Source organism: Oryctolagus cuniculus, chromosome 1 (genome assembly GCF_051225735.1).
Source record: "Oryctolagus cuniculus isolate XC-2025 breed Fujian yellow rabbit chromosome 1, ASM5122573v1, whole genome shotgun sequence".
Lineage (NCBI taxonomy): Eukaryota > Metazoa > Chordata > Mammalia > Lagomorpha > Leporidae > Oryctolagus > Oryctolagus cuniculus.
The window spans coordinates 31,127,797-31,134,385 of NC_142867.1; positions in this window are offsets into that span (position 1 = coordinate 31,127,797).

Here is a 6,589-nt window from a genome sequence, read left to right on the forward strand (position 1 = left end):
TTCCCAGATCATAGGCATTGTGCTGAATACGAAGAGCAGCCAGGACATGAACTGGTGTCCATATGAGTTGCTGACATCACATGCAGAGGCTTAGCCTACTATACCACAGTGCTGGCCCAAGCCATTTGCTTTTTTTTTTTTCTTTCTTTTTTTTTTTTTTTAAGACACCTTTTATTCAATGAATACAAATTTCACAAATACAACTTTAGAAATATAGAGATTCTTCCCACCATACCCACCCTCCCTCCCCTACTTCCTCCTCACTCTCCCATTCCCAGTCCCTTTCTCCATTAAGATTGGCTTTCAGTTAACTTTATACACAGAAGACCAACTCTATACTAAGTAAAGATTTCAACAATTTGCACACATACACACACACAAAATATAAAAAACCGAGAACAAGTTTTACAGTTAATTCTCATAGTATAACTCATTGAAGACAGAGGTCCTATGTGAGGAGTAAGTGCACAGTGACTCCTGCTATTAATTTAATAGTCAACACTTTTATGTATGATGTCAGTGACTACCACCCAAGGCTCTTGACATGAGCTGCCTAGGCCATGGAAGCCTTTTGAGTCCACAGTCTCTGTCAGTATTTAGACAAGGCCTAAGCAAAGTGGAAGTTCTCCTCCCTTCAGAGAAAAGTACATCCCCTGGGGTCTCAGTCACAGAGACCCTTCTTGTAGGACTTTTTTTTTCTACTGTGTCTTGGTTTTCCATGCCTAAAATGCTCTCATGGGCTTTTCAGCCAGAATAGAATGCCGTAAGGACTGATTCTGAGGTCAGAGTGCTATTTAGAGTGATTGTCATTCTATGAGCCTGCTGTGTGAACTGCTTCCCTTGTTGGGATATTTTCTCCTTTCTAATTCTATCTATTGTTATTACCAGAAATTCAATCTTATTTATTTGTTCCCTTTAACACTTAATCCTATCTATGTGATCAGTTTAACATGTAATATGATTACTTTAACACTTAAGGTAGCATTATTAGCACCCAGCTTAATGAGGTTTGGGGGTCCCATGGCAAGCTTTTAGCTGTAACTGTAGAAGTAAGTCCTTATGGATGTATGCAGAACCATACAGTTTTACAGGTACAAAATTTCTCCTCCCTCTCTTAATTCCACTCTTATTTTTTACTGAGTTCTATTTTCAGTTGACTTTATACACATATGATGAATTCTGTGTTAGGTAAAGAGTTCAGCCAATGGCATTAAGAAGGAAAAGAAAAAGAAAAAGAAAGCTGTTCCTCAACAATCAAGACAAGGGCTGTTCAAGTCATTGCTTTTCTTTTTCCTTTTTTTTTTTTTTTGTTTGTTATATAGTTTTTTTTTTATTTAATAAATGTGAATTTACAAAGTGCAACTTTTGTATTGTTGTGGCTTCCCACCCCCAACCTCCCTCCCTCCCGTGGCCCTCCCCTCTCCCACTCCCTCTCCCATCCCGCCCTTCATTGAGTTTCATTTTCAATTACCTTCATATACTGAAGATCAACTTAGTATATACTAAGCAAGGATTTCAACAGGCTGCACTCACACAACCGCACAAGGTATAGGGTATTGTTCTACTAGTAATGTTGTTTTTAAGTTTCATAGTAGAACACATTAAGGACAGAGATCCTATGTGGGGAGCATGTACCCAGTGACTCCCGTTGTTGATTTAACAATTGGCACTCTTATTTATGATGTCAGCAATCACCCAAGACTCTTGCTATGAGCTGTCTAGGCTATGGAAGCCCCTTGAGTTCACCGACTCTGAACTTGTTTAGTCAAGGCCGTATCACAGTGGAGGTTCCTTCCTCCCTTCAGAGAAAGGCGCCTTTCTCCTTGATGGCCTGTTCCTTCTGCTGGGGTCTTGTTCACCAGGATCTTTCATTTAGATTGTTTTTTGCCACGGTGTCATAGTCATTGCTTTTCGAAGTGTCAGTTTCACTTACAGGTTTCCTTTAGGTACTCTGTTATTGCAGATCAGGGAGAATACATGGTATTTGTCCCTTTAAGACTGGCTTATTTCACTAAGTATGATGTTTTCCAAATTCATCCATTTTGTTGCAAATGACTGGATTTCAATGTTTTTTTTATCTCTGTGTAGTATTCCATGGAGTACATATCTCATACTTTCTTTATCCAGTCTTCAGTTGGTGGACATTTTTTATTTTTTTAATTTTTAATTTTTTAATTTTTTGACAGGCAGAGTTAGACAGTGAAAGAGAGTCAGAGAGAAAGGTCCTCCCTTCTCCATTGGTTCACCTTGACTCCATATCTTAGCTATTGTGAATTGAACTGCAGTAAATGTGGGGGTACAATTAACTCTTTTATTTGCTGATTTCATTTCCCTTAGGTAAATTCCAAGGACTGGGATGGCTAGAACATATGGTAGGACTATATTCAGATTTCTGATGTATCTCCAAACTGTTTCCATAGTGGTTTTACCAGTTTACATTCCTACCAGCATTGGATTAGGGTACCTTTTCTCCCACATCCTCGCCAGCATTTTTTGATTTCTGTATGAAAGCCATTCTAACTGAGGTGAGGTGAAACCTCACTGTGGTTTTGATTTGCCTTTCCCTGACAGCTAGTGGTCCTGAACATTTTTTCTTGGTGTCTGTTGGCCATTTGGATTTCCTCTTTTGAAAAATGTCTATTTAAGTCCTTTTCCCATTTCTTAACTGGGTTCTTTGTTTTGTTGTTGTGGATTCTCCATCTCTTTGTATGTTCTGGTCATTAATCCTTTGTCCATTGCATAGCTTGTAAATAATTTCTCTCATTCTGTAGGTTGCCTCTTTATTTTCTGAGTGTTTCTTTTGCAGTACAGAAGCTTCTCAATTTGATGTATTCCCTTTTGTGAATTTTGGCTTTGATTCCTTGTGACTCTGTGGTCTTTCCCAAGAAGGCTTTGCCTATGCCAATATCTTACAGGGTTTCCCCAATGCTTTCTAATAATTTGATGATATCGAGTCATAGATTTAGGTATTTAGTCCATTTTGAGTGGATTTTTGTGTAAGCTGTAATGTAGGGGTCCTGCTTCATACTTCTGCATGTGGAGACCCAGTTTTCCCAGCACCATTTGTTGAAGAGACTGTCCTTGCTCCAGGGATTGGTTTTAGCTCCTTGGTTGTAGATATTTGGATTGATTTCTTCCATTTCTATTCTGTTCCTTTGGTCTATCCATCTGTTTTTGTACCAGTTACCAGGCTATTTTGATTATAACTGCCTGGTAGTATGTCTTGAAATCTGGTATCGTGATGCCTCCAGTTTGTTTTTGTGGTATAAGATTGTTTTAGCTATTTGAGGTCTCCTTCATTTCCAAATGATTTCAGCATCATTTTTTTCTAGATCTAAGAAGAATATCTTTGGTATTTTGATTGGTATTGCATTGATCTGTAAATTGGTCTCAGAAGAATGGACTATTTGATGGTATTAATTCTTCCAATCCATGAATATGGAAGTTTTTTCCATTTTTTTATCTTCTTCTATTTCTTTCTTTAATGTTTTATAATTCTCATCATAGAGATCTTTTGACTTTCTTGGTTAAATTTATTCCAGGTTTATTTATTCCAAGTTTATTTTTTTTGTAGCTATTGTGAATGGGATTGATCTTAGAAGTTCTTTCTCAGCTGTGACATTGTCTGTATATACAAAGGCTGTTTTATTTTGTGTATTGATTTTGTATCTTGCTACTTTACCAAACTCTTCTATGAGTTCTAATAGTCTCTTGGTGGAGTCTTTTGGATCCCCTATATATATAGTCATCTGCAAGTACATATATATAAGATATATACTTATATATATTGTATATATATTTTATATATGATATATATAATTATTTTATATTATATATAATATAATATGTATTATATATTTATACATATAAATATATGATATTTATTTTTTATTAATATATATAAATATATATTTGAAAATATATAAATAGTCATCTGTAGATAGGAATAGTTTGAGTTCCTCTTTCCCAGTTTGAATCCCTTTGATTTCTTTTTCTTGATGGCTCTGGCTAAAACTTCCAGGACTGTATTGAATAACAGTGGTTAGATTGGGCATCCTTTTCTGGTGCTGGATCTCAGTGGGAATGTTTCCAACTTTTCCCCATTCAATAGGATGCTGGCTGTGGGTTTGTCATAAACTGCCTTGATTATGTTGAGGAGTGTTCCTTCCATATCCAGTTTGCTTACAGTTTTCATCATGAAAGGGTAATATTATATTTTGACAAATGCTTTATCTGCATCTATTGAGATAATCATATGGTTTTTGTTTTTCAGTTTGTTGATGTGATGTATCACATTGATTGATTTGCAAATGTTGAACCATCCCTGCATACTGGGGATAAATTTCATTTGTTGTGGGTGGATTATCTTTCTGATAATTGGATTCGATTGGCCAGAATTTTGTTGAGAATTTTTATGTCTGTGTTCAACAGGGAAATTGGTCTGTAGTTCTCCTTCTCTGTTGCATCTTTTCTGGATTTAGGAATTAAGGTGATGCTGGCTGCATAGAAAGAATTTGGGAGGATTTCTTTTAACTGGTGAGTTGAGACCATTTACATTCAGGGTGACTATTATTAAGTACCAACTTTGTTTTGCCATGTTTCTGTTAATAGTCTTAATTTCATATTTTGTGTTTCCTTTTTGCTTTTATTGGGTCATCTTCTGTGTTCATCTTCTTTCATAGTGACATTCCTGTTTCTGTGGGTAGCACATCCTTGAGCACCTTTTGTAAGGCTAGATGAGTAGTTAAAAATTCTTTCAGCTTCTGTTTGTTGTGGAAGATCTTTATTTCTCCTGCAGTCATAAATGAGAGCTTTTCAGGGTGCAATATTCTGGGTCGACAATTTTTTTTCTCTTGAGACTTGGAATATATCTATCTAGTCATTCTCTCCTTGCCTATGGGGTCTCTTATGAAAAGTCTGGAGTGAGTCTAATTGGTTTCTTTCTGGTTGTGATTTGGCATTTCTCTTGTGCAGATTTTAAGATCTTCTCTTTATGTTTTACTGTGGGGAGTTTTACTACAATGTGTAATGGTGAAGACCTTTTCTGGTCATGTCCATTGGGAGTTCTGTGTACTTCCTGTACTTGGATGTCTCTTTCTTTCTCTAGATTGGGGACATTTTCTGTTATTATTTCATTAATAAGGGCTTCTAATCCTTTCTCTCTTTCATCGCATTCTGGGACTCCTAGGATCTGTACGTTGGGTCATTTGATAGTATTTTGTAGATCTCCAACCGTGTTTGTTAGTTTTCTAATTTCTTCTTTTTTTGGTCTGACTGTAATATTTCCAGAAATTTGTCTTCTAGTTCTGATATTCTTATTTCCATCTCACCTATTCTGTTATTAAGGTTTTCCATTTCATTTTTTATTTGATCTATTGAATTCTTCATTTCTAGTATTTCATTCTGACTTTTTTTTTTTTTAAACAGGCAGAGTGGACAGTGAGAGAGAGAGACAGAGAGAAAGGTCTTCCTTTTCTGTTGGTTCACCCTCCAATTGCCTCTGCAGCCAGCACACCATGCTGATCTGATGGCAGGAGCCAGGTGCTTATCCTGGTCTCCTATGAGGTACAGGGCCCAAGCACTTGGGCCATCCTCCACTGCACTGCTGGGCCATAGCAGAGAGCTGGCCTGGAAGAGGGGCAACCGGGACAGAATCTGGTGCCCTGACCGGAACTAGAACCTGGTGTGCCGGCGCCGCTAGGCGGAGGATTAGCCTATTGAGCCGCAGCGCCGGCCTCTGACTTCTCTTTAATATCTCAATTTCTTGGGGGCACTTTTCAATTAGATCATGAATTTGCTTCTGATTACTTCTAAGTAATCTGACAATTAATTTTCTGAATTCCGTTCTGGCATATCCTCAATCTCTTCATCTTCACCTTCTATTATTGAAGACTTGTTGTGCTCCTTTGGAGGGGCTCATAGTATCTTCCTTATTCTTATTTATAGTTTTTCCTTTGTTTTTTGGCATTTGTGTAAATTTTTTGTCTGTGAGGATCCTCTTGTAAGATTTCTCGCTGTTACGAGCTGCTATGTTTTTGTGCATTGCAAGTGGGAGCACAGGGCACTGTCTACTGGAGCCCTACTCAATCGTGGTGGAAGCAATGTTAGCTCCGGTGCACTTAACCCTGCCTACTGGGACGTGGCTTACTTCTCAGTGGTTGAGGGAATGGGCTTGAGCTTTCATTGTTCAGGACTTCTCCTTGTTGTATGGTTTGCATGGTGGAGAAGAAATTCTTCTGAAATGTGTGGACCTCCTTCCTGGGTGGGCTTGTGGTTGGGTAGCCCCCTCAATTGATGGGCCTGTGCTTGGGAGGCTAACTAAACAATCAAGATGGCTTCTCTCGGCCGGCTGCAGGTCAGGGGACAGTGAGGGGAAAGCGATGGAGATGGGCCAGGGAGTGCCTGACCTCTCTGTTTGCTTTTCTATACTTTCTCTTTTTTTCCTGCTTGAAACTTCAAAAGCAGTTCATCAAGTTCCCCCTTCTGCTGCTATTCACTGCTCCGTGGTCTCGCTGTTCCCTGACTAACTTGGTATGTTGTGGGCTGGTGCCAGCCACCCCAGTCCATGCCTCCTCTGAGCCTCCTCCAC